General features: G+C 39.2%; 1 protein-coding gene and 1 long non-coding RNA gene across 2 annotated transcripts in view; one reads left to right on the forward strand and one right to left on the reverse strand.

Moving 5' to 3' along the window:
• Sypl1 (synaptophysin like 1) overlaps positions 1–19 on the reverse strand; it is a 21535-nt gene extending 21516 nt beyond the window's left edge. Inside the window, exon 1 of the mRNA XM_078040234.1 lies at positions 1–19. The gene's annotated coding sequence lies outside the window, so the exon portion shown is untranslated.
• The window catches only part of LOC144375409 (uncharacterized), a 13700-nt gene extending 2005 nt beyond the window's left edge, over positions 1–11695 (forward strand). Inside the window, exon 2 of the long non-coding RNA XR_013435231.1 lies at positions 9534–11695. This is a non-coding gene — a long non-coding RNA (uncharacterized LOC144375409). The remainder of the gene's footprint in view (positions 1–9533) is intronic.
• Positions 11696–14079: the final 2384 nt, after the last annotated feature.

A 14079-nucleotide genomic window follows, 5' to 3' on the forward strand; every position in this document is an offset into this window, starting at 1 on the left:
CTAGGTTTACCAGATGCCATTGAAGTTATTCCATTCCATCACGGTTACAGCTGTAGGGTGCTAAGTGTTCCTTCCACTGCTCTCTGGGGGGCGGTGCTGGGAATTGAAACCAGGGCCTGGCACATGCTAGGCAAGCACTGTATCCTTGAGTTATACCCCGGACCCTAACGCTTTCCCGATCTATTTACCTCCATGTTTGTTTCCCAGAGAATGCAAAAGTGTATTTGAGTTTCTTAATAGAGACTTTTTTTTCCCCCTGGCCTGAATTCCTCTGTTCCCACCATACTACTTTATGTTCCGTGGCACCTAAAGATGATTGTCTCTTACTAAGCAAGAAGGCATCCTAGATGCCCCTGGGGAAGTCAGTGGAAGGGTTCATGCATTGATATCCAGCATACCTGAGAAAGCCATGAGCGGACTCCAAATATTTCAGCACTTGCTGGAGCCAAGCTCCTGCTCCCTCTTGCTCCTTCTCCCTTCTTCTCCCTTCCTTAAACCCTAACCCTCTCCTCTATTTCTGTATATTCCACTCAATACTATTTTTTTTTTATTCTCTTTAACTCATTTTCCGAACTTTTACTCCCATTCTGTTGCGGCCTATTGGATAGGCACCTAGAGGTGGAGTTGTTGATAGAAGGATTATTTAGTTTGAGCCTTTATTCAAAAAGATTCAAATAAGAGTCTGAAAGTTATTTCAAAACTAACAGAAAGACGTACAACGTGGCAACTTTTCATTACTGAGTTCAAAGATCTGAAACAAACTGGGTGTGGTGGCTTGAGCCACTAGTCCCAGCTACTGGGGGGGGGGGGGGGGCTGAGGAGAGCCACTTAAATCCAGGAGTTTAATACCATCAATTCAAAACCTGGACTGCATAGTGAGACTCTGTCTCTTAAGAAAAAAGTTATAAAATATACCATAAGTTAGTAATTAGTTTTGGCTTTTGTTCATTTCTTCTGCTTCATGTTCAGGTTCACCAGTGGAAGGTCCTGATTGTTGCTACTCCTCAGGAAAACTTTAGTGTACTCATTGAACTTTAATAAGTCTCCTTCCTGGGCCTTGGGCCATTAGTTTTTGCAGATGAAGACCACTTAGGTTAAGCAGAACCACAGGAGGTCACAGTAGGATCATTCACAAAATCCTACTGAGCAGCAAGCAAGTAAGCCAGTGCTGTGATCTTCAGGCGAATATAGTCCAGCACTGTGGCTGCCAGTCAGCTGGGTTCAGAGGAAGATCTACCTTTTTGAGAAGGAGCTGGCAATGGCTGGCAGATCCTGTGACATCTGATTAGGCAACAAGATAGTTAGTGAATTTTTAAAATCTTGCCATAACAAGAGTGTTTAAAAATCATAAAAGGCACAACTATTCAAAATCTGGGAAGGATGTTCAGATGACTGTATTGCATTGAAATACAACCTGGATGTTTTCTGATTTGTTACTCAAATCTGAGGAAAGAAATAGAAATTTTGGGCACAGCATGTTCCAGGTCTACTCTACCAGGGCTGTTATGGAAAATCAGGTGTTTTATTTATTTATTTTTGGTACAGTGAATGAACCACTGAGTTATATTTCCAGTCCTTTTTTATTTTTGAGACAGGGTCTTGCTAAATTGTTGGTCTTACTAAATTGCTGAGACTGGTCTTGAACTTGCAATCTTCCTATCTCCAAATTGCTGGGATTACAGGTGTACACCATCATGCCCAGTATGAAAAATTATACCTGTAATGTAAAACCATCCTGTCTATCTGAGGTAGTATTGTTGCATTCTACCTGTGGTATACCCACATATTTATGTGACTAAATTATCGACATAATTTTTCATTGTTTTACTCTCCTTGCTGTTAATAACATATTCCAGAATGACACTTGGAGGTTAGAAGACCAGAAACAAAGCTATACTTAAGCAAATCATGCCATTGGCTAACTATATTCCATTTTTCTCAGTGGAAATGCAAAATTTCATTCAATTTATTGGCAAGATGAGTGAGACTCATTCTCAACTAATATTTGTATTTTTTCCATAAAGATAGTGTTCAGTACCATCAGTTCAAAACCCTAAATTTTGCTTATACATATACATAGTGGATTTTTGTTTGTTTGTTTGTTGGTTGGTTTTTGTACAAATTAATTCAAAAATTATTTTTTAAAAACTTAAAAACACCTCCATATTTACTTCATTGTAAAATGGATTGATTCAATAGCCCTGTAAATTAATCTCAAAATATTTAAAGGCCTTTAAAAAATAAACAATTTAAAAATTTCTTGAACTTACAGAAAAGTTGTAATGTACAGTTCTGATTGCTCTTCACCCCAAATTTCCCCAATATTGACATCTTCTATAACCACTATACAAAAAAATTAGTATGCTATTGAATAATTTCAAGCCCCACTATAGTGATCTTTCCCAGTACTTCCAGGTTTTAGTCAACTCTCAAAATTGCATTAAGTTCTCACACAGAAATATGTTGCTTCAATTTTTTATCCCTCTAAATACAAGCTTCCCTTTGTACAAATTTTTTTTTTCTTTTGTATGGTGCTTTGGATTGAACTCAGGGCTTTGCACATGCTAGGCAGGCTTTCTGTCATTAAGCTACATCCCCAATCCTAAACTACAGAATATTTCAAATTTTATTTATTTTTTAAACTGCTATAGGATCCAGCCCAGGAAACTATGTTTAATGTCATGAGGTCCTTTTTGAAGGGTGTCCAGGAGTGGAGACAAAATTATTTCCCTTTCTGTTGGAAATAGAAAAAATGCACAAAAATAATTCAGTAAATGGCAGATTGCATTGATCCCAGAAGCTGCCTGCTTTATGGCTGCTGCTGGGGTATCAGCAACTGCCCCTGAGTCCTGCTATCCAAACTTAGGGTTATCACCTATTATAGAGATTGAGGTGTATACCTAAAACCTGGCATCTACTCTCATGGTCCCACAGTAACATTAATTGTGAGCTTCTAGAGGGTCCCTTAAGCTTCTTCAGTCCCTTAGAGGTGTGATACAATTCAGTGGTTAACAGCCCAGCTGTGTTGTAAGACTCCTAGACTTAAACCCTGCCTCTACCTGTGACTTTCAGCAAGGGATTTAACCATCTTGTTTTCATTTTTTCACCTCCCTTTTGCAGAGAATGTAGTGAGGTTTAAATTTTATAATCATCAGAAATCACTTAGAATTCTGAGTGCCTGTAAGAACTAAGTAAATGTTTTAACTGTCATTTTCACTGTTCTAGAAGGAGTGGGTGCATCAGTTTACCAATTTGTTGGTCAAGAAGCAACAAAGACATAGTGCTAGAGCAAAAACCATATAAGGAAATCAAACTTTTATTTATTTATTGGCTAGAGAGAATTAGTGTTATAAGGAAGACTATTCTGTTGATTAATGAGAAAAACATGTGAAACTTGAGAATAGAATTCTAGAAAACAAAATGAAATTTGCATGACAAAATTATGGGACAAAGATCATTCTAGTCCTCTAATGATCTTGGATCCAATTTTAATCATTTTTTTCTGAAATGATCACAATTTTCAGTACCACTTCAAGCTTAGCTCACATTTAAACAATAAACAGGAAAAGTGTTCTAATTTGTAGAAGTTAATTTTAGAATAATTGTCACAAGTACTATAGTTAGATTTCTAGAGAAAACAGGCTTGCTGGCACATACTAGTAATCCAAGCTACTCAGGAGGCTGAGGCAGGGGGATCACAAGTTCAAGAGCAGCCTATGCAATTTAACAAGACCCTATTTGAAAAGGAACATTAAAAAGAGGGCTGGGGGTGTAGCTCAGTGGTAGAGCACTTATCTGGCATGAGAGAGGCCCTGAGTATAATTTCTAGTATTGCAAGAAAACAAAAAAGGTGCCAGATGTAGTGGCACGTGCCTGCAATCTCAGCGATTTGGAAAGCTGAAGCAGGAAGATCACCAGTTCAAGGACAGTCTCAGCAATTTAGCAAGGCTCTAAGCAACTTAGTGAGATCCTATCTCAAAGTTTAAAAATTTAAAAAGGGCTGGGGATATTGCTCAGTGGTTAAGCACCCCTGGGTTCAAGACTCAATACCAAAGAAAAGAAAAAAGGAATATTGTAAAATAACTATTTCATAATATCATAACTTGGCCTTTGCATAGTGTTTTGCATTTTTCAGAGAACTTTTATTCCTAGTCATTTTTCCATATAATCTGTGAAATAAAGGAAAATGTAGGAATTATGATCCACATCTTGATCTTTAGGAAACTGAAACTCAGAGGGAAGAACACGTATCAGGAAAGGCTTCACAGAGGAAGCGACCCAACACTGAAGCTTGAGAGACGGTTCCCCCAGGTAGGGTTCCATAGAGGTTAGGGCATAGAGATAGAGGAGAAGAGAGTTCTTTAGAGGGATCAGATCAGATCTTTCCTTGATACTGTGGATAATGGCAGTGTAGAGGGAGGTTTTTTTTTCAAGAGTAGGAGTCCAGATTTTATTCCTGAGCAGCAAGTCACTTTGAGGCAAAAGAGAGTAACATCAGATTTTTAGTTTAGGAAGATCACTGTGACAGTAGTATAGAAGACAAACTGGAAAAATTGTTAGTTGATAGGTTTGTGATAGTTGATATTTTTAAAATCTATTAGTCAAGGGCTGTCAGGCCCCTGGAATGATGACATTGAGCAAGAGTGGGCAGCCAGGTTGGCACCAGCAGCACAATACTGCCTGTGACCAAAGCATAAGATTTAGACACAGAAACCACTGGCTTCTGCCCTAGATTTGTCAGATTGACACATTTTCCTGGAGTATTATCATGTAATTGGCTTACCTCATCTGTGTAATAAGAGTATTTGTATGGCATCAATTTTCTATGTTAATTAACAGATTGCTTCTAACAACAAATTAGGACTTGAGAATGAAGACAAATGTGAAGATATCATAGGCTGGTCCCAGCATCATACCCAAGGGAGGAGGGTTCAGTAGACTACCTACACTATGCAAGCAGCATCAAACTGGAGGTTTTAGGATCCAGTTTTAAACAGCTTCCATTAGAAGCAATTATTCAAAAGATTTCCACATTGTCTCCTTGGAAGTACAGTGTCCCTAAAGATTTATACAGAGCTTTCAAGGTTAATATTGTATTATACCCAAGGCTCTCTCTTGAAATCAGGTGGAAGCAAAACAAAATGTCCACTAGTTCTGTATGAATAGTTTATTTATTCTACTTGTAATCACACAGAGAACTGAGTTCCTGCCAGGGAGAAAACAGCATGTGATAGATCTTCTGGGACAATACACTGGGTGGACGAAGTGCTTTGTTTTAAGCATGCCAGATCTAAGGCTAAAAGCCCTGAGAAATGCACGGTAGCCCTCTCTCTTGATTCTGGTCCTGTGGAATTTGTGTGGGAAACACCATAATCCGAGTAGCATTGTAGCATTTACTAAAATAGCACAGAACCCCAAAGGTAACCACTTTCAGTGTTGGATAGCCACATGCCCAGGAAGTCCATAATTAATAACAGAATTCATCTTCTAAATGATGCAAAGTATGGAAATAAAGGAATGAGTGGAGGCTGCCCTGGAAAACCATAAATGATGCAATGAGTGTTTATAAATAGTTTCTCTAGGAAGCAAAAGAATGTATACAGTAGCCAGGTTTCTATAAAGTTAACTGTAAAAGTAACTTTTGCAAATGGGATTTTACTTTAAATATACTTTAGGAGTTGGCCACTTAGAGGAATCTTTTGAAGAACTTATCATGTTTTTGTTTCTTAGGTTTGTATCTTTTAAGCAACAATTATTTGGAACTGTTTTATAACTAAATAAATTGGTCTTTGATGTCTGAAGCAGTTTCTTTAGTTATTCATGTTATTTTCTTTGAGGAAAAAGTAAGGGGTTTTTGCTTATTTATATTTAAACCCCTGTGCTTTTCATATTTCTTTGTATTGCATTTTTTTTTCATTTTCTAAAATGACCAATTATGACTTTACATATGACCCAATAAGTTCACACCTAAAAAGGGACCCAAAGGAAAGTCTTAGAGATGTAAAACTGGAGATATGTGAAAGAACATTTACAACTACATTGTTCATCATGCAAAAACAGGGAAACAATGGAAATGCCCACCAAGAGGAGAGTGGGGTGGATGAATTGGTGATGTATTTAAATAGTGTTTATAAATAGTTTCTCTAGGAAACAACTGACTACTGTATGGCAATAAAAATAAATGGACTGGGCTGGGGAAGTAGTTCAGTGGCAGAGCACTTGCCTAGCATGCATGAGGCCCTGAGTTCCATCCCCAACAAAAATTAAAAAAAGAAGAAATGAATTACACTAATTCATAACAATGTGGATAAGTCCTAGCAATAAAACAAAAGTGAAAAAAAATGCCTCAAATTTATGCAATATATTTTATAGTTAAAAACAAATGAATATTAACATATACTTCATAGAAATGCTTATATGTACAATAAAAGTCTATATTTTTAAAACTAAAGGAATTCTTAATGATGGTTATCTTAGGTAGGAAGGGGTGGAGAATAGAATTTGGGGATCATATGGTTAGGTGAAGGTTATGTCAAGAATTCTAGCTCATGTTTTGGATGATAGGCTTGCAGACACTTATCACATCGTTCAGAATAATGAAATAAAAAACTAAATATAAACATAACTAGAAAGTCTATGTTTCTCAAATCTTTGAGACTGTGTAAACTCAGATGCATGATAATTAGATATATGGAAATGAGGGAGGGAAGGATGGAAAGCAATAACAAGGGATGCTTAGCATTGCTTCAAAGAGCTCTGAAGAGATGGCTGGTTAGTGGGCAGGGTGTATGCCCAGCACCATGGGACTCTTTGGATCAAACAGGACTGATTGCCTTCGAGCAGTCTTTGGGTGGGAGGAGAGAGGGGAAATTGTCATACTGGATCTCTAATGGGGAGGTAGCTTCCCCCAGGATCCAAGTCTGGTTGCTTATCTGTATTGCTTATCTGTATACTTTTGGTGGCAGCTGGGGAAACAGATTCCCATTTTGTTCAGAATAATGAAATAAAAAACAAGCTAAGTCTGGAAGTGGTGAAAAACGCCAGAACCTCAGAGTATGAGTCTTATCAGCCTGCTGCCCAACAGAAACCAGGGGAAGGTCCTGGTCCTCCTAAACAAGACTCTGGTTGGGCCCAAATTGGTTGCTGTGGAGACAATGAGCCAGGGCTATCCACTGAGTATTCAGGCCAGAATGACAATCAGGGATAAAATGTATCCCTCAGAGCAGGAGCTGGAGAGTCAGACCCAGGTCTGAATTCCTGTATGAACTTGGATAAATTCCTTAACATCCCTTGAACCTCATATTGGATATGGAAATAGTGATAACTAACACCAAGGGTTGTCATGAGAATTAAAAAGAAAATTTATAATGCAACCAGTAGAATCTTAAGCACCTAATAAGTGCTCAACAATAGTTATTTCCCTTCATCCTACTCCCTTCCATGAACTAAAACTGAGACACTATCATGGAGAGGGAGTGAGTAGGCTTGGCCTCATTCATCCATCTTTCCTCATCCCACCCCACCTTTTCCTAACCCTGGGCTGCCCAAGGGCACTGGACCTGCATTACAGGATGAATAAAAAACATTTTTTGCCCTCTCATTAATATCAAACTCTCCATTATGCTCTTGATTTGAAAAGCTAGGTGCTCCAAGCAGGCAAATAATTCACTATCTCCTTGAATGAATATTCTTCAATTTTTTCCAGTATTTACTTTGGTTGGGGGCAGAGCTGGTCCAGCAGGACAATGGCACCTTTCCCCAGTATGTCAGAAACTGGGCATCAAGACCTGAGGTCACTAATAGCAGCTTATTTCCAAGATGTGTTCACTCCCTTATGATTTGCTACCCTGGCCATGGGAGGTAGAGCCCTTTGAAGGGTGTCTATATCTTGCTATCTGACAGACTTCACTTTAATTCAGAAATGCTTTTCATTTTGGTCAGAGGAGACTCCATTTCATAGCTGTGGATGTGGCTCAGTGGTAGAATGCTTTTTTGGCCAATGCAAGGCCCTGAATTTGTTCCCAACACTGTAAACAACAATAATAACAACAAAAATATACCTACTTCTGAATTTGCCGGTGTCTTTCAAAACACTGCACTGCAACATAGTTTCTTGTAATTGAATACTTTTCAAGTAAAATAAATTCACACTGCTATTTTGCTGATGAAATGTTGTAGCATGTAATTGGAGTATTTAATTTTATAGACTTAAATGAGTGATTTTAGTTTTCCTTTCTTGTTCTCAATTGATTTTCTACTTTGTAGATCAATTTAAGTTAGGTCGAGTTAGGGGTTAAGCTCTCCAAAGGGGCTCTCTTTATCACTATGCCTGTTTTATCCATGCATGGAGCCGTTGGGAAGACAAACATTCCTAATGCTAGGTTGCCTCTGTTCCTTTGAGTTAATCTCATGAGTCTCCACAAAAACAGAAAATTTAGGAGGAGTGGCACTCTTTACGTTCTTCACAAGTTTTCTTTGGCCTCCCCTTCCTGGCTATTTTCCTATGGCTGAAGATACAGTTGGCCTCAATTTCCTTCTACTCAATGGGGTAGGAAAGATTTAAAGATTTTGTACAAATGTGCAAAGTCCTACTTTAGAAATTACCTTCTGTCTATTTCTTTTAACACCTCTTGAGCAAGCCTAGAATTCTACTACCAGAACTTCTTTGCCTTGACTACATTTTGATTATTCTTAAAAGATCAATATATACTAGAGTACTGCTATTTTAAGCTGACCTAAGACATCTGTGTCTTTGTGTGAATGTCTGACAGCTTGCCTTTAGCAGTGGCTCTAAGGACAGCTGAGGGATGGAGTGGGAGGAGAGCCTGTGTTTAGGTAGCTCAGGACCCAGAAAGAACTTTCCATAGGAGTCATCCTGGGCCTGCTTCCAAGTGGTTAGGAACACTTTGATCATGAATCCCGCCCTATTCCCCTTGCAGGGTTAGCTGCTACTTGCTCTTAACTTACAAATTACTAATGTTTATGGTAGCAATGAAAAATGTGGTGTAGGTCAGCCAAGACAGTGGAGGTCAGAGACCCCATAAAAAATGAAATATCATAAAAGTGTCATCCAAAATGCAATATTAAAAAGTTTAAACATTAAAAATAATCTCATGAGTTAAGAATCAAAAGTCCTTAAGGGAAGAAACAAATCATATTTTCTTTCCTTTCTCTTTTTCTGCTCTCTCTTTTTCTTTTTTTCTCTCTACCTATCTCTATCTCTATCTCTATCTTTCTATCTTTCCCTCTGTGATATTAGTCTATCAGTAACTTTAATGTTGGGAAGCAATGTGAGATTATGTGGTAGGTCAACAGTAGACATTCACTGAATCAAAAGATTGGCTTAATTGTGTTGCCATGTGTCTCAGTGTCCAGGTGTTCCAGTGTCCATGGATTTCTTTCAGTCAGATTTTTCACACCCTGTGGGAGATCATCCAAAGGGCTGGCTTTTTGAGATATAGATTAAGGGCATTAGAGTTGAGCTTCATTTTCTTTCATTGGTAATCTTTTTTTTTTTTTTTTTTTTTTTTTAGTTTTCGGCGGACACAACATCTTTCTTTGTATGTGGTGCTGAGGTTCAAACCCGGGCCGAACACATGCCAGGCGAGCGCGCTACCACTTGAGCCACATTCCCAGCTCCTCATTGCTAATCTTAAAGAATCCATTTATTCCATTTCAGTTTGTCAGAACCAGTCATAAAAAATGTTGAGAATTGGATGCAAGCAATGATTACTGATATTATATGGTTCTTTGTAGTTTGTAAACCATCCTTATACACATTATTGCACTTAGTCCTCCAATCATCCTGTCAAGTAGGCATTATTGTTTTTATTACTATTGTTAAAATTTTACAATTTGTTGTAACCAAAGCTTCAAGAGTTGAATGATTTGCCTTAACTCACAGAGGGCATGATTCTAAGCTTAGTTTTTCTGGCCCCAAGTTCTGTTGTTCTATAATTCACACTAATTCTGAGGAAATGTCAATTGTCCACCATGCTCCTCTTACTCATTAATAATAACAATGATAATAGTGGTTAAAATTTTGGGGTTGTTCACATGAGCCTAGGTATGTCCCCTTTAGTTCTTATACCAATCTTATGATACAGGTTTTGTAATGAAACTTATCTCACAATTGAGAAAACTAAGCCTCAGAGAATAGGTATGTTGTTCATGAATACTAATAAGTGATAGAGTCAGGATTCAAATCCAGGCCTATTTGGTCCTTTTACTCTTTTTTAAAAACAGTTTTTAGCTACACATGGACACAATATCTTTATTTTGTTTATTCATTTTTATGTGGTACTGAGGATAGAACCCGGTGCCTCACATTTGAGAGGCAAGCGCTCTGCCACTGAGCCACAACCCCCCCCCCCCCCCGTACTTTTAAACACTCAATTCTGCAAACCTGCTGTGCTCTTTGGTGTTTCATCCAAGTTTTCGAGCTCCTTCCCCATATTAGATTCAACACAGCTGAAGCATAAGAGTACTTTGAAAGGCAAAGAATAGAATTATAGGATGCAGGGAGGACATAGATTGACAGTAAAGGGTCCTCCAGGATTGATAAGAGTGAGAACATACTCATCCTGCAGATGGGAACTGAGAAACAGTAATTGTAGGCTCAAGACAGGCTGTTTCAAAATTTGGCATGTTATCATATGGAATAGTTTAAACTGAAGGAATTTGAGAAAACCCCAGAAGCAGAAAGGTCTATCTGACTTCCCTCCTTCCTTTTTCCCCAAGCAAGTCATAAGATGCTCCTGTGAGAGGTGCCCTCTTATACCTGAGGAAAGGAAGAGCATCCTTTTCTCTGAAGACAAAAGTCACTGAGAGGAACCTGAATGAATAGGTCTTGCTAAATTTCCCCCAGTTTATTACTATTAGATCACGTTTTTATCCCTTTATTTTTCTCTATGACTGTCCACTGTTATGCTTGAATTTGGGACCCCCAAAAGACCACCAGAGACCAAGATCAATGTAAGGAGCGAAGAGGAGTTTATTGCGAGCTAGCTAGGTCCTCCGCGTACGCACAGCAACTGGTGACGCTGAGAGGCTGGGATCCCAGGGTTTGCAGCAGTTTTATACACTCTTTGGGGGAAGGCAGGGACTTCACATACATCATAGCATCTCTTAGCAAATCATCACACACCGCAGGAAAATCATAAAAGAACTCTAAAACATGATTAGCACATTCGCTGGTGGGAACAAGTTGGGTAGAGGTGATTGGTTAGTACAAGAGGGGGATTCGTTTGAACTGATTGGTTTAGGCCACGAGGAGAGTACTGCTGAACTCCATGGTTTCCCAATGTGTTATCAACCATTATAAACTACTGGGAAGTATTTTCCCTGTCTCATGCTGATCGGTGGTTGCTAGGGGGTTGCTATGGGTTTTCATCTAGCCTGAGTCAGGGACACCTGGTGCTGCAGATCTCTCCTGTTATTTGTAGATAAACAACTCAGCAGGGTGGGTATGTGCCTAGGAGTGCTCTGTGGGTTTTTCCAAGGACAAGGGTCATGTCCCCTTGGATAGGCTTTGCTCTGAGGTAGAGGCTGGTTTTTCACACTTATCATCAAACCTACTATTAAAAAAAATTTAACTTTTTTTAAATAAAGAACTCTCCCCCCCCCAGTTCTTTATTTCCTTACAAAGGTTCTCATGTCCCATAAAACTTATATTAAATAAATTTGTATGATTTTCTCTTGTTGATCTCTCTTTTGTTATAGGGGCTTCAGCCACAAATGTAGGAAGAGTGAGAAAAAGCTATTTTCCCTCTTCTAGAATAACAAATATATCAGTCAGAATGGACATGTAGCCTAGCGAGAGGATATAGAGAAAAACAAAGAAACAAAACAGGATTCATCAACCTATAGGGAGACCTCAGGGGCTTATTCAGATCCTCTGCCCTGAGCTGGCCCCAGGAAGCCAGTGTGAAGCCCCAAGGCATCTGCTACAGTTTGGGTCTTCAGTGTCTTCTAAAGGCCACGAGTTAGAAGCTTGGTCCTTACAGTGATGCTATCAGGAGGTGGTTAAAAACTTTAAAAAGGCATAAGGCCTAGTATGAGGTCTTGAGGTCACTGGGCATGTACACTTGAAGGGGAGTTTAGGACCCCAGCTCCTTTTCTTCCTCTGTTCTTATTCCCTGGCCATGAGGTAAGTGCTTTTGCTCTGTCGCCTGCCATACCATGATGTGCTGCCCTGCCACAGGCCTAAAATCAATGGGGCCAACTAATCTTGAACTAAAATCTCTAAACTGTGAACCGAGATAAACTTTTTCTCGAGTGTTTGTTGTAGTGATGGAGCGCTGACTAACACAATGTCCCTTACTAATGGTGACTTAGAACACAGCAGAAGGCTCATTTGTACCAAGCAGAGTACACACTGTGGAAACAGCAGCCTGTTCCAAACGTAGCAGCTCAGATTAAGAATGACAAGCCCTGCTATCTTTTATACAACAGTCACTAGTATGGCAATATGTAAAAACGTGGATGTGTAACCGATGTGATTCTGCAATCTGTATACGGGGTAAAAATGGGAGTTCATAACCCACTTGAATCAAATGTATGAAATATGATATGTCAAGAGCTTTGTAATGTTTTGAACAACCAATAAAATAAATAAAAAAAAAGAATGGCAAACCCCTCTTGTTGGTTCCAAATGCTCTGGCACTGAGTAAATCCTAAAAGCTAAAACATTTTTGAGGTGAAGGTCATAGCACACCTCAGTGCTACTTAGGGTTTTGTCTCAATTAAGAGCAATAAAAAGTGCCCAGCTACCTTTGAAAGATATTTAGCTCATTCCCTTAGATTGAAGATAGCAGAGGGTGAGGGGGGAGTTGGTGAGAGAAGGTTTAGAATTCAGGCAATTCATCTGACCCCATAAAAGGGAACATTTTAAGATTTGGAGGAAGTGGGAATATCTGAGTCTCTTATCTCCCAGTACTTCCTGGGGAAGCAGTGAGGAGATTTTCTCCCTGTTGTGGCTTATAGTTCTTAGCCTTAGATGCCCATTAGAATCACCCAGGGAACTTATTGACTTGTGCCTGGCACCCACCCCAGAATCTGTGAGGGTATTGGCCAGGTACTAGAGCTTTTTAAACCTACCCAGATCATTGTGATTCATGGAAAGTATTACTGCTATAGAGTTTCAGAACAAGAAACAAATAACTGACACAAGTGTCCAATTAATCGTTCCACTATTTTGAAAGGGAAGGTTGGAAGGGAATGGGTATCATAGAAGGGAATGGGTATCATGGGTATCATTGATTTGAAAGAGAGGAGAAACATTTTGCCTAGGTCAAATGGCTTGTGAGCGACAGGGTTGTGGTAAGGGACAGGCTGCTTTTCTTTTGGGTCTCTCATGCCCTTTTCTTGTGGTAGCATATTTACAGTCTTAATTGTTCTGATGGCTTAGCTTTTTATGTACCCAGGCCGGAAATCTCTACTTTATTGGAGCAAACTTTGCAAACAGATCTGTGCTACTATTTGAAAATATTTCCTGGTGTGGAAACTCAAATATTTTTTTCTAATTCTAATTTTAAGTCTGCACAGTGGGGTCATTAGACTTCCACATCCGTTTAGAAGGAGGCAGGGATCACATTTCATGCCCCATATATATAGCATAACACATGTTCCTGCAGTGAAAATGCACCAGTGAGGGTGGAATTCAGACCGAACTCGGCCTCAGCTTCCAATTCAGCTGTAAATCCAGCATGTCTGGCATGGAATCTACAGTGGTTAATTCTTTCCAAACACAGAGCTAAATCCCCGAGAAGGCCTGGACTGGAGAGGCCACTTGCATTGTGGCCTGCTTAAAGGTGTGGTCATGTTTCCTGATTTAACTGGGTCAGTTGGGTTGTTTATTTTTGCCATTTGATTTCAGGGCAGGGCTGACAATTTCACTGTGCTGGCCATTCCCAGATAGCACATGCTCTGAGTGATGAAGACAGGTGCTCAAGAACCCCCAGTGACTATTATTTAATTTTTGTTCCTCCCCCAGCCTCATGGTTTATATATGAGTTGTTATGTGACTGAGTTCTATTTTTAACTGCAAACACACTCTGTTCAACTAGAATCATGTTCTTT

The sequence above is a fragment of the Ictidomys tridecemlineatus genome, chromosome 2 (genome assembly GCF_052094955.1).
Source record: "Ictidomys tridecemlineatus isolate mIctTri1 chromosome 2, mIctTri1.hap1, whole genome shotgun sequence".
Taxonomy (NCBI): domain Eukaryota; kingdom Metazoa; phylum Chordata; class Mammalia; order Rodentia; family Sciuridae; genus Ictidomys; species Ictidomys tridecemlineatus.